The sequence below is a fragment of the Gracilinanus agilis genome, chromosome 6 (assembly GCF_016433145.1).
Source record: "Gracilinanus agilis isolate LMUSP501 chromosome 6, AgileGrace, whole genome shotgun sequence".
NCBI classification, from domain to species: Eukaryota; Metazoa; Chordata; class Mammalia; order Didelphimorphia; family Didelphidae; genus Gracilinanus; species Gracilinanus agilis.
Window position 1 is genome coordinate 75,473,910 of NC_058135.1, and position 23,333 is coordinate 75,497,242.

Sequence of the window (23,333 nt, forward strand, 5' to 3'; positions counted from 1 at the left end):
TTTCTAGTACTATGTTGAATAGTAGAGGTGATAATGGGCATCCTTGTTTCACTCCTGATCTTATTGGGAAGGCTTCTAATTTATCCCCATTGCATATGATGCTTGTTGATGGTTTTAGGTATATACTGTTTATTATTTTTAGGAAAGATCCTTCTATTCCTATACGTTTCAGTGTTTTCAATAGGAATGGATGCTGTATTTTGTCAAAGGCTTTTTCAGCATCTATTGAGATAATCATGTGGTTTTTGTTTGGTAGACTGTTGATATGGTCAATTATGTGGATGGTTTTCCTAATGTTGAGCCATCCTTGCATTCCTGGTATAAATCCCACCTGATCATGGTGGATGATCTACTTAATTACTTGCTGGAGTCTCTTTGCTAGTATTTTATTTAAGATTTTTGCATCTATGTTCATTAGGGAGATTGGTCTGTAGTTTTCTTTCTCTGTTTTTGATCTCCCTGGCTTTGGAATCAGTACCATATTTGTGTCATAAAAGGCATTTGGTAGGACTCCTTCTTTGCTTATCATATCAAATAATTTGTATAGTATTGGGATTAGTTGCTCTTTGAATGTCTGATAGAATTCACTTGTAAATCCATCAAGTCCTGGTGATTTTTTCTTAGGGAGTTCTTTGATGGCTTGTTCAATTTCTCTTTCTGATATGGGATTATTTAGGTATTTTCTTTCTTCTGCTGTTAATCTAGGCAATTTATATTTTTGTAAATATTCATCCATATCTCCTAAATTGTTCTATTTCTTGCCATATAATTGGGCAAAATAGTTTTTAATGATTGCCTTAATTTCCCCTTCATTAGATGTGAGGTCTCCCTTTTCATCTTTGATACTGTCAATTTGGTTTTCTTCTTTAATTTTTTTATTAGATTGACCAGTACTTTGTATATTTTATCTGTTTTTTCAAAATACCAGCTTCTAGTCTTATTTATTAATTCAATAATTCTTTTACTTTCGATTTTATTAATTTCTCCCTTAATTTTTAGTAATTCTAATTTAGTTTTCATCTGGGGATTTTTAATTTGCTTGCTTTCTAGTTTTTTGAATTGCATGCCCAATTCATTAATCTCTGCCCTCCCTAATTTTTTAATATATGAACTCAAGGATATAAATTTCCCCCTGAGTACTGCCTTGGCAGCATCCCACAGAGTTTGGTAGGATGTCTCATCATTGTCATTCTCTTCAATGAAATTGTTGATTGTTTCTATGATTTCTTCTTTGACTAACTGGTTTTGGAGAATGTTTAATTTGCAATTGGTTTTTGATTTGCCTGTCCAGGTGCCCTTACTAATTATTATTTTTATTGCATTATGATCTGAGAAGGTTACATTTATTATTTCTGCTCTTTTGCATTTGTTTGCAATGTTTCTGTGCCCTATTACATGGTCAATCTTTGTCAATGTACCATGTACAGCTGAAAAGAAGGTGTATTCCTTATTGTCCCTATTTATTTTTCTCCACATAACAATTAAGTCTAATTTTTCTCGGACTTCATTCACCTCTCTTACCTCTTTCTTATTTATTTTTGGTTTGATTTATCTAGATCTGAAAGAGGAGTATTTAGATCTCCCCACTATTATGGTTTTACTATCTATTTCCTTCTTGAGCTCTGCCTGTTTCTCCTTTATGAATTTGGATGCTATACCACTTGGTGCATACATATTGAGTAGTGTTATTTCCTCATTGTTTATACTGCCTTTAATCAGGATGTAATGACCTTCCCTGTCTTTTTTAATCATATCTATTTTTACTTTGGCTTTGTCAGAAATCATAATAGCCACTCCTGTCTTCTTTTTCTCATTTGACGCCCAAAAGATTTTGCTCAAACCCTGAACCTTAAACTTGTGTATGTCTACCTGCCTCATATGTGTTTCTTCTAGACACCATATGGTAGGATTTTGGTTTCTGATCCACTCTGCTATTTGCTTCTATTTTATGAGTGAGTTCTTCCCATTCACATTCAGAGTTATAATTATCAGTTGTGCATTCACTGACATTTTTTTATCCTCCCCTAGTCCCACCTCTTCTTCTTACACTATTTTCTTTTAAACCACTGGTTTGCTTTGAACTGGTATCCCTTATCCCCTCCTTTGATTAACTTCCCTTTCTACCCCCTCCCTTGTTATTCCCCTCTTTTTATTTTCAAAGTTCTAATGAATTCCCTCCCCCTTCTTCTCCCCTCCCTTTTTTGACCTCCCCACTCCCCTGCTCCCCTTGGTTTATGCCTTCTGACTTTCTCAGTAGGGTTAGATAGAGTTTTTTATCCCAATGGATAAAAAATGGATAGTAGCTACTCTTCCCTCTCCGGGTTGATTACACTGAGAGTAAGGTTTAAATATTACCTCTTAATGCTCTCTTCCTCTCCTTCTTATATTAGTATTTGTCCCCTCCCCTTCCCATGCCCTCTTTGTGTGTAATAGAATATCTTATTTTTCTTATTTACTCAGATTTCTCTTTGTGTCACCTACTACTCACTCCCCTCTTTCCCACCCCCATGTCATCTTAGATCATTTAGATTCCACCCTCTCTCTATGAATTATTCTTCTGATTGCTATAATAGTGAATAATATAATAGTGAATATAGTTCACTACAGAGAATTATACATAGCATTTCTCCACATAGGAATACAGATAATTAGATGTTATTGAAGCCCTTAAAGAGGCAAATTTAAAAAATTATGAGTTTTCTTTCTTTCCCCTCTGTTTCTTATTTACCTTTTCATGTTTCTCTTGATTAGTGTAGTTGGATATCAAACTTTCCATTTAGTCCTGGTCTCTTCTGTGCAAATACTTGGAAGTCTTCAATTTTGTTTAATGCCCATACTTTCCCCTGGAAGTATATAGTCAGTTTTGATGGGTAGTTGATCTGTGGTTGAAGGCCCAGCTCTCTTGCCTTTCTGAATATCATATTCCAAGCCTTGCGATCTTTTAGCATGGAGGCTTGCAGATCCTGTGTGATCCTGATTGGTTCTCCTTGATATTTGAATTGTCTCTTTCTGGCTTCTTGTAAGACTTTTTCTTTTACTTGGAAGCTCTTGAATTTAGCTATTATATTCCTTGGTGTTGTCCTTTCTGGGTCTAGTGTAGAGGGTGATCTATGGATCTATGTATAATTCTCTGTAGTGAATTCTATTGCCCTCTTGTTGTAGAACTTCAGGGCAATTTTGCTGAATAATTTCTTTTAGTATGGAGTCCAAGTTTCTATTAATTTCTGCTTTTTCTGGAAGACCAATGATTCTCAAATCGTCTCTTCTAGACCGGTTTTCTTGTTCTGTCACTTTCTCATTGAGATATTTCATGTTTCCTTCTATTTTATCAGTCTTTTGACTTTGTTTTATTTGTTCTTGCTGTCTTGAGAGATCATTGGCTTCTAATCACTCAATTCTAGCCTTTAGGGACTGGTTTTCGGCTATAATCTTTTGGTTTTCCTTTTAAATCTGGTCATTTCTAGTGTTCAATTTGCTTATCAATTCATTTGATTTCCGAGCCTCACTTTCCAATTTTGAAATTCTGCCTTTTAAACTGTTATTTTCTTGCCAGATCTCTTCCATCTTTTTCATCTTCTCAGATTTGAACTCTTCAATAGCTTGTGACCAGTTTTCATTGTTTTGGGAAGGTTTGGATATGATTTCTTATTGTTTCTCCTCTGTTGTCTGGATTTTCTCTGTGTAAAAGTTGTCGAGTGTTATAGATTTCTTCTTGATAATCTTTCTCTTCTGAGGTTCTCGATTTTGGCTTGCCATTGTTGTTAGCCGAGCGCCTTCTCAGCTTTGTCCTCACACTCAGAGTCTGTCTACGCTTTCTAGGCTCCTGAAGTCTCAGGTCTCGTTGTTCTCAGGGTCAAGCTTCCTGGTGGTCCTCCCCGTCTGCCCCTCTGCCAGAGGCTCAGGGCACTGCTCCCACTGAGTGCTCCCATCTGCACAGGGTCTCCACTAGAGGTCCAAGCCTGCGCTTGAGATCCTTGTCTGCACCTGCAGCAATGCCTTCACCCATGCAGATACTCAGGAAAGTCCGTGTGCATTCTTTAGCCTCTTGGGGTCCCAAGTCTTGCTGCTCTCAGGAAAAAGCCCTGGAGCTACCAGTGACTTAATGGGTGCCCCAAATCTGCTTTAACTCTTGTGGGCTGACCTTGGCACTGTGCATAGTTTGGGGGGGGCAGGGGAGGGGCTTCTTCCTCTCGCGTTTTAGTGAGAACTGTTTCACCCCTTTATAGCATGGAAATGCCCCGATTCAGAGTACCTTCAATGCTCCGCCCTGTTGTGGGGTCCCTTAGTTCGTCTGGATTCGTTTTTATGTCTCCTTGAGGAGTCCTCTTTGCTTCGGTTAGGAGAGATCGAGCAGCTGCTTTTTACTCTGCTGCCATCTTAACCCTCACATTTTCTTTTGAGGCTTCACACTTTACCATTTTTGCATTGCTGTCTTCTTCTGAACCTGCATCTTGGTTTTCCTTGTTGCCTATATAATTCGCCAAGGTCTGGCTTTTCCTTTGTCCTTTGCTCATTTATTTTCTGGCCACCTTTCCTATATATTGAAGCTCATTTCTTCTCCTTGGAGATCTGTCCTGAGCTTGTACAGTGATCTATTCTAGTGTCTAAGGCCTGCTTGGATGCTTATTGAACTGTGGAGCCAGCACTCCACAGCCCCGAGTGACCTGCTAAGGTTCAGTCCACATGTCATTTGCACTGCTGAGACCCTGTTGGCTATGTTTCTCCCCCAATGCCACCCATACTGAGTTGTGCCAAGCTCCACTACAGGTGGGCTTGTCAGGCCACAGTCCTCCCACTGATGCCCAGATTTTATTATGTTTACTTTTCCTCTTTCCTTCTGAGTTTGGACTGAACTCAGTAGTGCTCCTTCCACAGCTGTTTGGGCTGGATAGTGCCTGAGTTCTTCCCTGGCATGCTGGACCTCATCCTCTGCTTCTACTTCAATGAGATGGGCTTTCGACGGTGTCCCTCTAAGCTAACTGAGGCACTGTTTCACCCTTTCCTTTGTTGGTTCTGATCCTCCAAAATTCATTTTGAAGAGTTTTATTTTATTTATTTTATTTTTGTAGCTATGTAGACTTGGGTTAGGTGAGCTAGGACCATTCCTTACTTCTCTATCTTGGCTTTGGAAGCAGAAGCCAAAGTGCTTGTTTTCTCAAGGAGAAGATAGGGGAATGGAAGAAAGAGTATTTGGAACTCAAAACATTAAACATGAAGGTTAATTTTTTACATGTAATTTAGAAAAAAAAATAAAATAAGGAGAAAAAAAGAATCCTTGATTTTAGTCCAACCTCTTCATTTTATCCAGGAAGAAAATAAGATAACTGTAAACATTATCTTTGAATGTCAAATTATATAATAGAGTTCAGTGCCTGACATGTACCAGGTATTTAATAAAGGTTTATTGAGTGATAAGTTGATTAACAGGTTAGTATTAAAGGTCAGAGAAGGGTTAGATCAATTTGAGTATGCAACTTTTCACAAAGGAGGTGAGACTTAACTAGGCCTTGAGGCATAAGAAGATGTTTGCTAGGCAGTGGAGTGAGGATGGGAGGAAAAAGAAGGGATCAGTCAGGAAAAGACACATCTTTACAATAAAAGAGGCACGGAAGGAGAAATGAGCATGGAACATGGGGAAAATCACTTGAATTCTGTGACTCATTTACTCCTGCCATCATAGAATATTCAGTATTTAACATCTCTACCTAGGGCTTCTGAAGGATGTGCAAACAAGTACTTAGAGATTAAAGATATTTCTTTGCCAATTAAATAATTCTTCCTTCCCCTTCCCAGAAACAGCCTGCAATAACAGGTCTATCCAGTTAGAGTGATGACAGAAATACAAATCTTATCCAATTGCTCAACCAAGCTATGAAACTCTTTTTGTGGCTGCAAAGAAGAGATATTTACCCAGTGATGTAGATAGATGCATTGGAATCTCCCTCCTTTCCCCTGCCTCCACCCCAAAATACAAAAACATCAGCATTCTGCAGTATTCTTTCTGTGGTGATTTCTGTAAAGATATATTAGTCTGCATGTCACACTGAACAGGGCAAGAGGTCCTTTGCCAAGTCTGAATTTGTGGCAGAGATTGTGCAATAACATCTGATTCATTCTGCTGTAGTCTCCCATATTAGAGAAACATGTAGGAAAGATCCCACACAGCAATTTGCAAAGAAAGGTAGCTTGTATATTCTGCTTTTGGGGAGTGATTTAAAAAGGAGAACTCATTGGGGAGAAAGGGCTGACATCTCTTTTTCCATCAGCAACCACTGCTGACCAATTGCCTCCAAAAGGAAATGAAGCACAAGAGACATGGGGATATTGCCTCAATGAACCCCCTCTGCTCTCCAGGCCACTTTCCTAGCCATCATCCCAGGAATTAGATTCTGTCAAGAATGGACCTGACCATTGACAGCCACCAATTGTGACTTGTAGGACAGGCATGCAAGCCTAGCTATAAAAACAGAGTAGGAAGCAGCATGAACCACTCCAGGCTCAGGCTAAGACCCTTACCTTGACCACCATCTCCCTTCAGAACCTGATAAAGACAGACAAGAAACTTAAACCCAAGAGCCTTGAGAATGGCACTATTTTCTGCCCAGTGCCCTCTGGCATCATTCTGGGAAGCAACCACCATTGAAATATAGCATGGTCCTATGACTATCACCAAAGCTACTGAAAAATCCAGAAAAGAAAATTCCTGCCACCAAAGTCCTTCCAATAGTTCAGCATCAGAAACTGGCATGATGCTTCATCAGTGGAAATGGCGTTAATGAAGAGGCGTTAGCATCTTCTTTGCCACTGCATACTAAGGACCACAGAACCTTTCCATCTCATTTATAGCTGAAACCTTCCACATAGGTTGTCTCCCCATTCCATGAGAACAAAAGCTTCCTTACTTTTCAATTTGTTTCTTCAATATTTAGCACAATGTGTCATACATTTTAGACACTGAATTCACTCATTTATTCATGATGAAAAGAAAATTCAAACCCCAAATCCAGTAACATTGTTCTAGAATTGGAAAGGACCTTAGAGGCCATTTGAGTCATTATGATCATATTTATATATTGCTTACTATGTCCCATCACTGCCCTAGGTAATTTTTGATTATTACCTTATTTGATCCTCACAACAATCTTCACAAAAATAGATGCTATAAATATCCCCATTTTACAAATGAAGAAACTGAGTGAGGCAGAAGATAAGTGATTTGCCCAGGGTTACACAGTTTGTAAATATTTAAGGCTGCATTTAAACTCAGATTTTCTTGACTCTAGACCAGTACTTTATCCACTGGTATTTGAATTCAGACTTTCCTGGCCCCAAGTGTGATGACCAGGAGGCCTCTTAAAACATTGCATATTAAAGGGTTCACTTTATGAATATCCATAGTTCTTGTTTTCTATACTTCGAATTTGGATGTGCTCTGGATCCCCATCCCAAAATAGCTCAATGAAATTCTACCATGCATCTTTTGGGCTCATAAACTACTCCATTACTATCTAAATAACCTTAAATGTGCTCGAGTTCTGCTGGCTTATATTCTTTAACCTTTAGTTTGAATTGGTCTTTACTCTATATAAAGACTCTATGTAATCTTTATACAGGGTTTACCTCAACTCCCACCAACACCAAAAATAATAAAAAAGGGGGAAAAACTAGCTGACACTGATGGAATCATTTGCCTTGTAGAAACAAGAGCTAGACAACCTAAAGTTTATTTCAAATTTATTTTTTATCTGTTTAAAAAGAGTGAAATAATGACCAAAGAATTTATAACTTAGGGGCTAAAATGTTGGTGGGGATCTTCCTAATAACTGACTCACCTAGTCTTCTGACAATACGAACAGTCTGTTGCTGGGAGACAATGGCTTTTCATCTTGTTAGAATCTGCCAAAGCTTGGAATCCTTTGGCATACCCTGTGAGAACCAAGAAGATAAATTTTTGGCTCAGATTTCTTTTTCTAACATCAAATGAAACAATGGATGTGAAAATATTTTTTAAAAATATACTGTGCTGTTCTGCCGTACCATTCTGGAAAGAAATTTAGGATTTGGCAAACAAAATAGCAAAAATTCCCAAACCGTTGACCCAGAGATCCAACTGTTGGGCATACACCCCAGTGAGGTCAAGGATAAAAAGAAAAGCCTTGTGTACATACTGATATATTTATAGCAGCACCCTTGTAGCAGCTAGGTAACACTGATGAGGAAAAGGAAAGTGTATTACATCAATATAATGGAATATTAATGCTCTGTAAGAAATGATGAGTATAACTTAAAAGTCATTAGAACTCTGATCAATACAACATCAATCCAAGATTCTAGAAGCCAATGAAGAGGTTCTCTTTCTGCTTTCTGAGAGAGGGGTGATAGACTCAGGGTGCAAAATGCTTCACGATATATTTTGGACATGCAGCAAATGCATATATTCAAAGAGAATGGTGTGTATGCTTATTTAATGGAGAGAAAATTTATTTTCATAAAGGAAATACATTTTAATAAAACAAGCAACAATGACTTTGAAGTAGAAAGTCTTTGGAAGACATCGACAAACTGATTCAAAATGAAGAAAGCTATGCCAGAGAAACAACATGCACAATGACTACAGATCAATAAAGAAAACAACAATTAAAAATTTGAAAACTATAGAATGATCAGATTTGGCCTCAAAGAAGCAGGAAAGGAGGTGCTATGAGTAGGAAGTGTCTGCTTTGCAGAAGTGTGGGAATACAAGTGTGGAACATCGCATATGTTGTCAAAGTGGGTTGAAAAATTGTTTAGTTTTATTAAAGACCTTTTAAAATGTTTTTCCTATGTTAATAGAGGTGGCTCTCTGTATAAGTGTGACAAGAGGTTTAAATCTGGATATGAAGGTGATGCAAAAGTGCAAAAAACCACAATAAAATTAGAAGGGGGGAATATCAATGCTATACAGGTATAAAGGATTAAGAGATTGTTAAAGAGTTTGTACTCAGACCTACCCAAAGGGAGGGGATGGATCTGATCAATGTCTATCTTCTCTTTTTCAGTCCAGGAATTCTGGGATGAGACAACACAGGAAAATATAAATTAATATAGGTTTCTCAGAACATTCTTTGCTTTCTTACTCAGCAAAGAAAAAATGTCAGGAACTCAGCATTTGTGCTTCCAATAAATCATTATGCTCTCACATAGACTCTTCTCTCAAAACCTCATTTGGTCAAGTGACTATTTCTTTTTGGTGTCTTACCAAAAAACAATTTCCAGGCATTTAATTAAATATGAAATATAATTCCAATGTGGGACAAATTGCCAGCTTTGTATGAATCAGTTTCTGCAATTGCTCAGTGGGCAGTATAATATATTTTATCTAATCAAAATTAATTATATTGGGCAGCTGGGTAGCTCAGTGGAGTGAGAGTCAGGCCTAGAGACAGGAGGTCCTAGGTTCAAACCCGGCCTCAGCCACTTCCCAGCTGTGTGACCCTGGGCAAGTCACTTGACCCCCATTGCCCACCCTTACCAATCTTCCACCTATGAGACAATACACCGAAGTACAAGGGTTTAAAAAAATTAATTATATTAAAAAGTTAAAAGATCATAAATATAAAATGATGACAATCAGGCCAGACTTTGCATAGTAGCCAGAATTACTGTTTTATCCTGTTAAATATGGAATATAATTGTCAGGATTTTTTTTTAGAGAAATACTTCTTTGTTGTGTTACTGGATATGTGCTTTCAAAAATCAAACAATCTCAATGAATAATAATAACAAGGATAACCATTTGCATTAGAACCCACTGTGTGCTAAGCACTGTGATAATTACTTTATAAGTGTTATCTCATTTGATCCTTACAACATCCTTGTGAACTAGAACACGTGGTAACTACTTGTGCCATGTCTCTGAGATTGCCTTCCATTTTCACTGTTGAGAAAACTCAACAGCATTTATTATACACTTAGTATTTGGAGAACCTATCCTAAATACTGACGTTATAATGAAAGGAAAAAAATCATGGTACTTTCCCTTATAGCAGTGAGTCCCAAAGTGGGTGCCACCGCCCCCTGGTGGGTGCTGCAGTGATCCAGGGAAGTGGCGATGGCCACAAGTGCATTTGTCTTTCCTATTAATTGCTATTAAAATTTTAAAAAATTAATTTCCAGGGGGTTAAGTAATATTTTTTCTGGAAGAGGGCGGTAGGCCAAAAAAGTTTGGGAACCACTGCCTTATAGGATATAGAGTACAAATGAAATATTATATATGTAACTGTATGTAAACATTGTATGGATACATATACATAATATGTGCATTATATATGGATATGCACATTTTATATACACTTATACACACATATAGAGATAGATATAGATAGTGATTTTCCAAGTTTCTTGCAAACCCCAGATAAAATCCCAGATAAAAATGCCCCCTTCTAGTGGGACAACTAGTTGACTCACTGGATTGAGAGCCAGGCTCAGAGTCTTGGGTTCAAATATGGTATAAGTGTGTGACAGTGAGCAAGTCACTTAATCTCCACTGCCTAACCCTTACCACTTCTCTGCTTTGGAACCAATATACATTATTGATTCTAAGGTGGAAGATAAGGATTTTTTTTAAATTCCACTTCCTGAAAGAAACCTTTCCCATGTAAAGATTAAAATTAATATATAATAACTAAGTATTATATATTTTATAAAGCTTATTAATACTAAAGTATTAATAACTAATAATGATTATTAATAATAACTAAAGTAAAAAAGCTAGTTAACCAAGCCACAGTTGCAGAAAAAAAACAGAGAGAGTCAGAGTTCCCACAACTATATACAAAACATGACCACACAACGTGGTGGAGAGATTAAAAGGGATTTTGGGAAATACCGAAGGACTTCTGGGGGATGAAGCCCAAGGTACACAATTCTCTAACTATACACCCAATAGTACATCGCATTGAATGCTAGTCCGTTCCCTCTGTTGATGAACTCTGATATAACTTGCGCTTATTTATACATAATTATTTTTAGGTTGTCTATCCTCTGACCCCTTTAGGACTGTGAATTCTTTGATATCAGGACCTGGGTTGTTATTTTGCCTTTCATTTGATTCTCAGTAATATATCAGTAGCCAGTAAACACTTAATAAATGCTTGTTGACATAACTTGACAGTACAAATAGAAGACAAGCTCAGAAAGGTTTTGTAGAAAACTCAAAGTTAAAAGGCACTAGTGTACACTGTTTGTCACTATTTCTATTTACCCGTTGTCATTCTACCCATCCAACAATTTCCAATTTACATGGAACCTTCCTCCCTAATCTTTCCCTGGTTCCTCCATTCCAAAGTGATCTCTTTTTTTCTGAACTGGCATACAGTGTTGTCTGTACTTCTTTAATATTTACTATATATTCTGTCTTGTATGAGCTTTCTTCCTTTTCTAGTTTATAAAATCTTTGAGGTCAAAGTCTTATTTTTTTTTTTTAACTTTGAGAGGTTTGGTGACTTGTCCAGAGTCACATAGGACTAAGAGACCTGATCTGGCACTCTATCTATTGTGCTGCCTAGCTGATTATATAGCTTCAATTACCTCTCTGTGAACCTAATTCCCTCTAGCATGTTCCCTCTCTGGAGTTCCAGAGCCATATTTCTAGTTGCTTTACTGGACAGCCTGACCTGAATTTCCATTAGGATCACATACTCAAAAAATCCAAAACAATTCATGATTTCTCCTATAAAATTTGATCTGCTTCAGCTTACCCTATTTCTCCCAGTGACTCAGCCTCACAATCCAAGTTAATTTTTTATTCATACCTCTTCTTATTCATCCTTATTTACCAAATCCTAATAAATATCCAATTCTATCTGTCTTCAATCTACAAGATTCCTTCTTCTGAATTTCCATGGTTACCTGTAGCTGATGCTGTATACCATTTTCAGATGGATCTTCCTAATTCCTGAGCTTAATTAGGTCAGCTTCTTGTTCAAAAGTCTTCATAGGATTCCCATTAGTAAAAGAATATTCTAAACCTGGTAGTTCATTAAAGTTCCTCCACAATCTCAATTCAAAAAACTTCTCTATGTTTATCTTAGACTCCTCCAATTTATCTGCCTTATAACCCAGTAAAAAGGCAGCAAGTAGTAACAGGTAATGGACCAGTCTTGGAATTGGGATGATCTGGGTTCCAGACCTGCCTTCCATGCATTTGAGATGTGTGATCAAAGGCAAGTTACCTTTGATTACCCCAGCACACCATTGATCCATGAAGGGAATTTTCCTAAAAGGTAGTTCAGTACGGAGTGGAAATCACAGGTCTACTCCCACTTCATGCTCCATATAAGCCAAACTATTCCCCAATTCCAACAGTTATGCCCATTTTTTCCTCCTTTTGTGTGCTTGTACACACCTTTCTCTCTCCCTGAAATGTCCTTCCCCTTAATCTCTTACTATTGAAATCTTACATCTCCTTTAAGGTCCAGTTCAAATGCCCCCTGTAGTCTCTTTTTACCCACCCCAAAAATAATCCCCCCTCCTTCCAATTCTCAAAGAATTTTTTGAAGGCAATTTTAAAAATATTCTTTCACCACTTATTTTATATTGTAGATATTTGTATATTTCTTGACCATCCTCCCTCCAGGAGATTGAAAGATCCTAAACAGAAGGAATATTTTTGTTTGTTTCTCCTTGTAAGATATTCCTATACATTCTCCTATATTAGAATTGTGTAATGACCTACACATAAAAGGTGTTCAATAAATATCTGTTAAAATTAATTGCACTATTCAGAAATAATTGACTAAATTAAAGCCCTCTAAAGATCTGCAATAGCATTCCACTCCTCCTTCTGTTGGAAGGTACATGACACATCTTATAAAACCATTTTATGATTTCCTTTAGTGCCACATTTTTAAAAAGGGTCTAAAAATAAAAGGATCATTGCTATATATGACCTTTGTTTTAGTTTGAGCAGACAGGATGGTGCAGCAAATAGATCCTTGCTTTTCCATTGGGAAGAGAAATATTTTATGTTTTCCTTCCATTAAGACGTTCTATAAGGGGATATTTTAGCCAACTACACTTTTGAAAGTATAGTTCTGTGTTATGTGTGGTATGTGGCAGTCACACAGCCTTGTTTTTATGGGAATTTATTTCTTGTACTAAATGGAAAGGAGCCATAACATAATATGCCTGACAGAACCACAATACAACAACTCTAAATCATGAGCAACCACTATTAACATAATATATTGCCTTCTGAATAAAATGCTGTGGGGTACAGGACAATATCTTGTATTGATATTTATAAGTAGAAAGCACCAAGAGCATGTAGATGATAGGATAACGTCCCTGGCTTTTTATTTACATGTCCTGTAGGCTGTAAACTTCTTGAAAGCAAAGATAATTTTATTTATTAGCTAAATAATTTGCCTATTTGTTATATTCCCTAGTGTTTAACATAGCAGCAAGTAGGAAGTTTTATACTTTGTTTAGTTGTGTTTGATATAAGATCAGATCTGTATTTTGAAGAACAGTGCTTTAAGAAATGGGGATAGACTGAAAAAAGTACCTAGAAGGGAGCAGTGGAGCAAGTCATTTCTTTCAGTTGATTTAGCCAATCATGAAACCATGGTGATCTGACCTACCAATGGCTCATGCTAATTTCAACCGAGTACTCAAGGATGCTTGAAAAATCTTATTATTCAAGATCTGATGATTCCCCAGCACACTCAATTCAAGTACTATTTCAAACCCATTTTCTTCAAATTTTCAGGCTGATTTCCTCACTCATTGGCAGATGACTCCTCTTATTTTACAAAGAAAATTGAAATCAGATTAAATGCCTTCATTTTCCATTCTACCCACCGCAACAATGCTTATTCTTTTATCTCTTATCTTCCTTCTAATTTTCTTTCTTTCTCTTCTTCAATTGCTGCCTTCTTCCATTCCTCTCTTCCTTCTTATCCTACTTCTTTCCTTCAAAACAGGTGAATCTACTCATTTGCAACACCTCTACCTCCTTTATGCTTGAATTTCAGTTTAGAGCTTCTTTGATTTTTCTATCTCCAACTAACTCTTGTCTGCCTATTTACAAGCAAGCACCTATTTCCCCCAATTTACAGAATCCATTCATCTCTATTCAAAGCTCAGTGGGTTTTCTTCATTTAACCTCATACATTTTGTCAACCAAGTCCTACTGAGTCTTTCTTTACAGTCTCTCTTGCTTCCATCCTGCTGTTGTCACTGCTTTTGTGACCCCGAATAATTCATTTCATCTCCCTGAGCCTCAACCTATAAAATGATGTTTACCAGATTACTACTATTCTTTTCTTTAAGGCAAGCTTTAACTACATCTCTTGTATATTTCCTTTCCCCACTGGGTCCCATGAACTAATTTTTGAAAAATATTTATTAGCTATATTTTAGTATCACTAGTTTCCTTTGGGATTCTATGCATTTTGTTTTTATGTATTTTAAAATATCATATAGAAGAATCTTTTAGATTCAATAGAATAAGCTTAATATCAATTTATATTATTATTATATTTTATTAAATATTAAATACAATAAAAAGTAATTAATGAAATAATCTTAATAAATAATAAGGGGTCCATGATGAAAAAAATGGTCAAGAACTCTTGCTCTAGAAAGAAATAATGGCTCTCTTCCAAACATGTAGAGCTTGGTTATTTTCTCTTTATCAGGCCATATGCTGCCCCCTATTTAACATTTACTTGGCCCATTGCCACTATTAGGTTGCTCCTTTAGGGTAGGTCATCATTGAACAATTCTCTTTTCAATTGCCTTAGGAAAATGAATCATAGGAGCAGATCATATTTTGTTCATTGTGGAAAATGGAAAAGCATCTATGATTATATAATTTTGTTTATATCAATAATTCTGAAAGCAAATATTAAGTGCCTAGTCTCTCTGAATATATTAAATGCTGAGGATAAAAAGAAAAAAATTAAACAGTCCTTACCCAGAATTTAAATCCTGAATCTGGTGATTATTCTCAATCTGATTCTGGGCAAGTTACTTAATCTCTTTAGACCTCAGTTTCCTTAACTAGAAAAAGGGAGAAAAGAGTAAATGTGAATTATGTGGCCTCTCAGCTCCCTTCCAGCTTTTGATCTAGGATACTAAGTCCCTGGAATGAATAAAGCATCATCTTTAACATTTTTGTCTGACAGGAGTTATTGATTCTAAGCTAAAAACTAAATCTATGTTCTGCCTCAAACCACAAGATATGGAGCAATCTTTGGGTTCTGCCCACCACAGAGTTTTCCCAGTAGGACACATTGGATTTCTTAAGTTTATTTTCATAATTACTCATAGGCTAGAAAACCCCTATTCTGCACTATTCTAAGTTTATTTAAGTCTATGAATATTATAAACCTTCTTCCCTAGTATGGGAGGAGGTTGTTCTAAGAAAAGCTGGCATAAAAGAAAAAGGCTTTGTTGCAATACTTTACACAAGAATGGGTTGAATATTTCCCAGACACAATTGGTAATTTCCAATGTATCTTATTAAGAGGACATAAGATAGCAGTTAAGGTACATAAATAAAATTTTTGTTTAAAACTCTAGGAATTATTTGCTATCTGAATCAAATAAACAAAGCTCCAAACAGCCCTTGGTGGGGTGCTCTTTACTTTAACAATAATGATATTTTAAAATAAGATAATAAAATACAAATACAATAATGATATTGTGATGAGTCAAATAAAATTGCTGTTGTAAACCTCTTTAAATGGAGCCTTACTTTAGAACAGCTGTGAATCAGGCACAATTAAGACAACTGAATAAGACTGGAAAGCAGGATTGTATGGGGATTGCATTAGCGAAGTTCAAATTCTGGATTTCACTGGAATGTATTTTATGTCAATTTTTAAAACACATATACCAGGTAATATCAAGTCATGGTGCTTCTCTGGTTGAAAATCTTTAATATATCCCTATTTTCATAATTCATAACATACTTGTTATTATTTTATACATATTACATATGTATATATATATATATGGGCTATTACCTATGTATATACATGACTTATGCCCCTATTAGAATGATGGTTCTAATTGATGGTTGAATGATGATGAATGATGGTTGGCAGGCTCTAGTTCATCTAAAATTTGTCAGATAATCATCATTTTCAGTATTTCCTTTGATATTCTTTACTTTTTGTTTTTCCAAATGAATTTTGTTATTATATTTTCTAGTTCAATAAAATATTTTTGGTAATTTAACTGGTATTGCATTGAATAAATAGATTAAATTACATAAAATTGTCATTTTAATTATAATGGCTTTGCCCACTCATGAATAATTAATATTTCTCCATTTATTTAAATCTAGTTTTATTTTTACATAAAAATTGTTCTATAAATGTGTACATATAGTTTCTGGATTTGTTTTGGAAGATATACTTCTAGGTATTTTATTCTAACTGTGGTTAATTTAAATGAGTTATCTCCTACTACTTCTACTTGCAGAGGGCATTGTTAGTGTTGTGAGGAAGATTAGTTATTGATTAAGAATTAAGGTTCATTTAGCAGGCTGGAGCTGGTGTATTCTAGGATGGAATGAAGGGGCAGGAAGTGTGTGTGCCCTGAGAGAGGACTCCATTAGTGGTGGGCAAACTGTTGCCAGCCCAGGGAGATCTCAGACCCCGCTTCCTGATTTCCTTGGGATCCTGAGTGGAGGTGGATTTCCAGCAAAAGGAGAAGACCTACAGAGTAGAACCAAGCAGAGGAGGAGTTTGGGACCTGGTGGACAGTTTCTCAAGCACACCCTTTCTTCTTGGATATCTTGGACCACCTAGGATTTTGGCATCCTGTGAACCTCTTTGGAAAGCTGTGAAAACCCTCAAAGACACCCCTCTGATCCATAGCTGTCCTGATTCAAGACTGGCTGGTACCAGGATTGATTCAGCCTTCTAGAGACTCCACTGTTCCTTGGGCCCTGCCTGTTAGATCAGTTAGATAAGAGTAGAATAACTCCTCCCTTTGCCCTGTGGGTTTTGTCATTAGGATTTAAGGTTTTAGAGTAGACATCCCTATCTCACCTTTTAGTTGTACATAATTAAAACCAGTTAATTCCTCTTACCTTGCCTGCTTGTTTCTAGACTCTGGCCTAGAGGAAGATGAGTGACAGTTAAGACCAACTGCCATTCCATCCTAGTCCAGTCTCTCTTAACCCCAGTGTGTGTACCCACAATTACTTAGTTTTATTATAATATCCCTGGTGTCTCCATTATCCATTACCTTTACTTATCTATTTTCTAACATTAGTATCATATAGAAATGCTGATAACGTATGTGGGCTTATTTTCTATCCTGTTACTTTGCTAAAAGTTTATAAAAATAAAACTAATATAGCCAAGAAAAGAAGGAAAGCAACAAGTTGGGGAAAATTCATAGACAGTTTCTTATATAGAGGTCTCATACCTAAGATATATAGACAATTTTGTCAAATATTTAAGAACACAGGCATTCCCCATTTGATGAACAGTCAAAAGATATGAACAGACAATTTTAGATGAAGAAATCAAAGCTATATGCAATTGTTTAAAAATGTTCTAGATCATTATTAATTAGGGAAATGCAAATCAAAAAAACTTTGAGGTATTATCTAACATATCAGATTTCTAAAATGATAAGTGGGCAAAATGACAAATGTTCAAGTGATATGAATAAACAGACATTAAAATGTTATTGATGGAACTGTGAACTGATCCTACCATTATGAAGAACGATCTGGAATTATGTTCAAAGATTTATAAAACTGTATATATCTTTTGACCCAGTATTATGTGTATTAGGATTATTTCCTAAGACAATCAAGGTAAAAGGAAAAGAAACTATATTCCAAAGTATTTGTATAATTTCTTTGTGGTGACAGAAGTGGAAACTGAAGGGATGTTCATCAGTTGGGGAATGGCTGGAAAGTTATGGTATATGATTGAAATACTATTGTGCCATGAGAAATGACAAACAGGATGATCAGAAAAAAAACAACTGGAAATACTTATATGAAATGATGCAAACTGAAGTGCAGAACCAAGAAAACAATGTATATAATAATGACAAGAATGTATGATGATCAATTGTGCATAACTTAACTATTGTCAATGAGGTGAGAATCCAGGACAACTCCAAAGAACACATGAGAAGAAAGGCTATCCACCACCATAGAAGGAACAGATGGAGTCTGAATGTAGATTGAAACACACCATTCTTCTCTTTATTTCCTACTTTTTTCTACATTTTTTGTACATTTTGTACATTTTTGTACATTTTGTGCATTTTCTACATTTTCTACATGTATTTCCTACATATTTCTCTTTATTTTACTTTACTTTAAGAAATGTGTCTTATGCCACAATAAGATGAACAGGGAAATATGTATTATATGATAACATGTACAAAGTATATCATATTACCTGCCTTCATGAGGAGAGAAGACACATGGGATGGGAGTAAGAAAAAATAAAGTTAGAGGTTAGAGTTAAAAAAAAATTTTTTTTGAAAAATACAGTTTAGTATTTTCAAGCCAAGATCTAGATTATTACTCTAAACAGAGTGGATACTTAATAAAGGTTTGTTAAACTAAATTCTAGAATGGATTAAATTTGTTTAATAATGATGTTCTGACTATGAAAAAAATTAAACAATTGAGTATAAGACAGATTGCCTGGTTGGACCTCAAAGAGCAAGAAAGGGTTGGTCAAGTTGACTGTGATCATTTCCTACTTTGTTGTTCTTTAAACTTCCCAGTTGGTTGTTTCTCAAATGTATTTATTTATTTATTTGCTGGCTCCTGTCCACATTGTTTTAGATCAGGCACTGGCCAGCTGGAAGCCTCCAGCAAAGCCAGAGCACAGATTTCAGAGTTTTGACATTGTTAATAAACAAATGTCTAAATATCTTAAAGATATTGATGTCAGAGTTTTGTTTAAGATATTTTTTAAATGACCATATGTAGCTTTAAGTACATTTATAATCCATTCTGTTCTGCTTCTGTATATTCACTGGAGAGAGAGACAGAGAGAGAGAGAGAGAGAGAGAAAGAGAGAGAGAGAGAGAGAGAGTGTGTGTGTGTGTGTGTGTGTGTGTGTTTAAGGTGCATGTTAGCCTTTCCCAAAAAAGGCAATGTAAAATAAAATATTCTCTTGTTAATTTTAGTTCCAGTGGAAACTTCCCAGGTCCTGAGAATAGAGCTTAAGGGTACTTGAATTTTTGTCATTGCTTTATCATTCTTTCTCAAACCAAAATAGATGAATTCTTCAAAGTATTTATTAGTCTAGAAGGAACTAATTTCTAATCTTCCATATTTTTATAATGCCTCAAATTACACAGAACTAGTCTCCTTCATTAATTTTTTAAATCATTTTTAAAAAATTTGGGAATTTAAAAGCTAGAGAAGAACATTTTCATCTATACTGGAGAACTCTAAAAGGGGAATCTTTATCAAATGTGAATTTCTATTTAATGCTTATAATTTTTTAAGATGTGTATTACCTTTTTAACAACACTTTTGAAACTGTCTTGCTCATTTGTGCTTTCTCCTGAACTCCTTTCTTTTCTCTTCTGTGTATTTTAAAAACAAATATTGCAATAAGCCTCCTTTTGGGAGATATTACTTTTGCTAATCTCCCTGAAACTTCCTCACCTCTTCCTTAAATTAATTGAAAAGAAGGGGGAAAATCCCACTAATTTATAATTAAAAAGCACAGTCATGCAAAATGAATCCATACAAAAGGCCATGTCAAAAATGTGTGTCTCTATACCTTGCCTTGTGAACATCACCACTGTCAGAGGTGTAATGTGTTTTCTCATAGACCCCCCTGGAGAAATCTTGGCTAATGTTTCGATCTGTGTTTTCTAGTCTTTTTTTTTTTTCTTTTAAATAAGTTTAAACAGTTTAGTTCTTTTTTTAAAAACATTGTTAAACAGTTTCCAGATCTTATATTAACCTGATTATGTCCCCTTGATACTTTTATGGATGCTGGCAATAATTTTTCTTTGATGTGGGAGTTCTGAATTTTGATTATTACATTCCTGGTTCTTTTCTTTTAGGATACAAACAGTGGATTCTTTCTGTCATTATTTTGCCTTTCTTGTTCCAACAGTTTTAATAAAAGATTGGGTGGGTTTCTTGAAATAAAGTGTTTAGGTTTTTTTCAATCATGTATTTCAATGAGTCCAGTGATTAAAAATTATCTCTCTTTGAACTGTTTTTTTTTTTAACTTAGGTATCTCTAATATTAGTTATATTTTCTTTTTTCCTGCCGTTTAAACTTTGTTCTAATATTTCTTGCTGTCTCATAGAGTAAATGATTTTAGTTTGTTCTATTCTGGTTTTCATGAGTTCTGTTTTCTTGGGCAAGGTTTAATATCTTTTTTTAGTCTATTTATTCTCCTTCCAATTCTTTCCTCAAGAGTTTCTATTTCATTTTTTTACTTTGACTTCATTTCTTTTATGTATTCAAGTAGAAAAGCTATTTCCCCTTTTTATTAGTCTTTGCTTGCAGTTGTTATAAAGTTATATTTCAACGTTTTTGTTATTAGAAAGCATATATTTTCAGGTGACCCTGGTTTCTGAACTAAGACTTTGTGCCTAAGTCAGGCTGTTATATTTTTGAGAGAATATGTCCTGCTAAGACTAATCCTGGATTCTCTGAGTTTTCACATTGTCATCCACCTTCTGAGTTGATTCCCTCTGAATATCTGAGATTTAGAGGATTGTATCTGCATATCTCTCTTTGGTATCTCTGGACAGGAAAGGAACTTCAGAGCCTCCAGTACTGGAGTTCTCTGATGGTAGCCATTGTCCTAGCACATGGAAACTTGATGGGTCATCTCAGGTCTGAATCCTTTGGCTTTCTGACCTCTCTATCATCCTCATCCGGAATCCTTTACTCATGCTACTCAGAGTTTTGCAGACTACATATACCATATCTCTGGTCATTCCTGCTTTGCTGGAGAATCTTAGTTCCTTTTGCTCTTTAGGCATCTGTCTAACTTGTAGTGCCATTCTGTGGTGAAAGAGAAGCCCTTTCTCATTGAATTTCGGTAATCTCATTGGATTGGATTAGTTGTTCCTAAATCTAGTGTAAACATCAGGCTTTTGTTGGAGTAAGTATGAAGGATCTGGGAAACCTGCCTCTGTGTCTCATTTTCAAAAGGTGCTTAGTCAGTTTCCTTTTCCTATTAATCATATTCTTGATAATATTCTTATACTGCTTCTCAAGCACAAATCATCTTCCTTTGGCAATATGCTGCAGTATAATTAAGCCTGCTTTTTTTCATGTTCTATGGGCTATTTCTTTTTTTTTTTTTTCCTTTGAAGCATTTCTAATCTTAATTCTTCAAAGTTCATAGTACTTCCTCATACATAGCAAAAATTAGATAAAAATGATGTTAGGGGAAAGGGCTTTCAACAGTAATTTGAGATCACTGAAAATATTGTGCAGTTTTCCAAATCAGTACCATTTCTTGCTTCCAAGTTTTAGAGCTGGTTCATAATCCTTCTGTCCAGGACTCATATACTGATAGATAATTCAACTCATCCATTTGTATGTCATAGTCTATCTATTTTTATTTTTTATATATATGATTTATATTTTATTATACATTCAGGTTTTTTTTAAGGTTGATGGTTAGCCTGTTTTATTTTGAATCACTGTGAATTTCCCTGAGGATATATATATATATGTGTGTGTGTGTGAGTGTGTGAGTGTGTGTGTGTGTGTGTGTGTGAGTGTGTGAGTGTGTGTGTGTGTGTGTGTATACATATACATGAGACCAAAATCCTGTCTCTTTTTGATTTTGAAAATCTTATCTATCAGAGAATCCTGTATAGTGTTGTTATGAGGAAAAAGGAGGAAAACCATGAATCAAGTATCCGCATATGTGCCTCGTATTTATTTAATCCTCACAATCAGCCTGGCAGGAGTGTGAAATTATTTTCCCCATTTTACTATTGAGGATATTGGGGCAAAAAAGGAGTTAAGTAACTTGTTCAGAATCACATTATTAAATGTGTGAGATCACATTTTAATTCAGGCCTTCCTGACTCCAAGCTCAAAGATCTATGTACTGGGACAGCAGAATAAGGAGAAAAATTAAAGATGAATAGAGAGATTAATGGTTTCCAAGTAGGCTAAATTAACATTTAAAAGTACCATTTAAATATTTTTATTTTTTTAACTTAAATTTTTTTTCCAAATTCAATGTAGATTTAATTTTAGTTATCATTTTCTGACTTTTGTGATCTACAAAAGCACCATTTATAAACTGTAATTGAAAATAACTGCAGTATCTAAAGTATCCTTTGCTCATCATGCTCCTCCCACAACAGATCATAGAACAGGAAAATATTACTAGAGGCAACTACTGGTGCCTAGAAGGCAAAGAGATTAGAAAAAATGCCAGAGTGCTCAGATGGAACATGCAGTGAATCTCTAGGATATCTGGATTTTGTTCTTTAAGCCCTGCTAATTCTCTTCCAATGAATTTATTAAGACTCTAACAGGAGAGAGGGACGCAGCTGAGTGGCTCAGTGGATGAAGAGCCAGGTCTAGAAACAGAAGGTCCTGGGTTCCAATCTGAACTCAGGCACTTCCTAGCTGTGTGACCCTGGGCAAGTCACTTAACCGCCATGCCTAGCCCTTATGATTCTTCTGCCTTACAACCAATACACAGTAGTAATTCTAAGGTAGAAGGTAAGGGTTTAAATTTTTTTATTAAAAAAAAAAAAAGACCCTAACTGGTTTCATTGTAGGCACATTTTAAAAAATGTATTTAATTTAAAAAAAGATGCTAACTGGTTTCATTGTAGGCACAAATATACAAACAAGCTATTCGTTGTCTCAGATAGATACTGGGGCCACTCAACCATATATAAAGATCTCTTTGGGCTCCATATTGACTTAGAAAATTACATATTAACATATCTATATTTCATTCTGTTTTTACTTATTTTGTTAAATATTTTCTAGTTAGATTTTAATATGTTTTGGGCCAAATGTGGCCTGAAAACTGTGTGTGTGAGACACCTCTTGCCTAGACAACCACACTGCCTCACGTCAGGCATGGTGGGACAGTCTCCTATTAAAGCCAAATCAGCTCTTTATCTAAAATTCCATATAATTTTAAGCCTTGAGTGGTTTTGTGGTTTTGTGTTGGCATGTATATTTTGCTGCATGTCCAAGCCACCATCCTGCCCATAGAGCTGGGCTTCTGTCCTCCCACGCTGCCCATTCCTATGTGCCAGTGTCGCTCTTTTGGAACAACTCATGCCATGTTAAATATATACATACATACACACAAATTATATATATATATATATA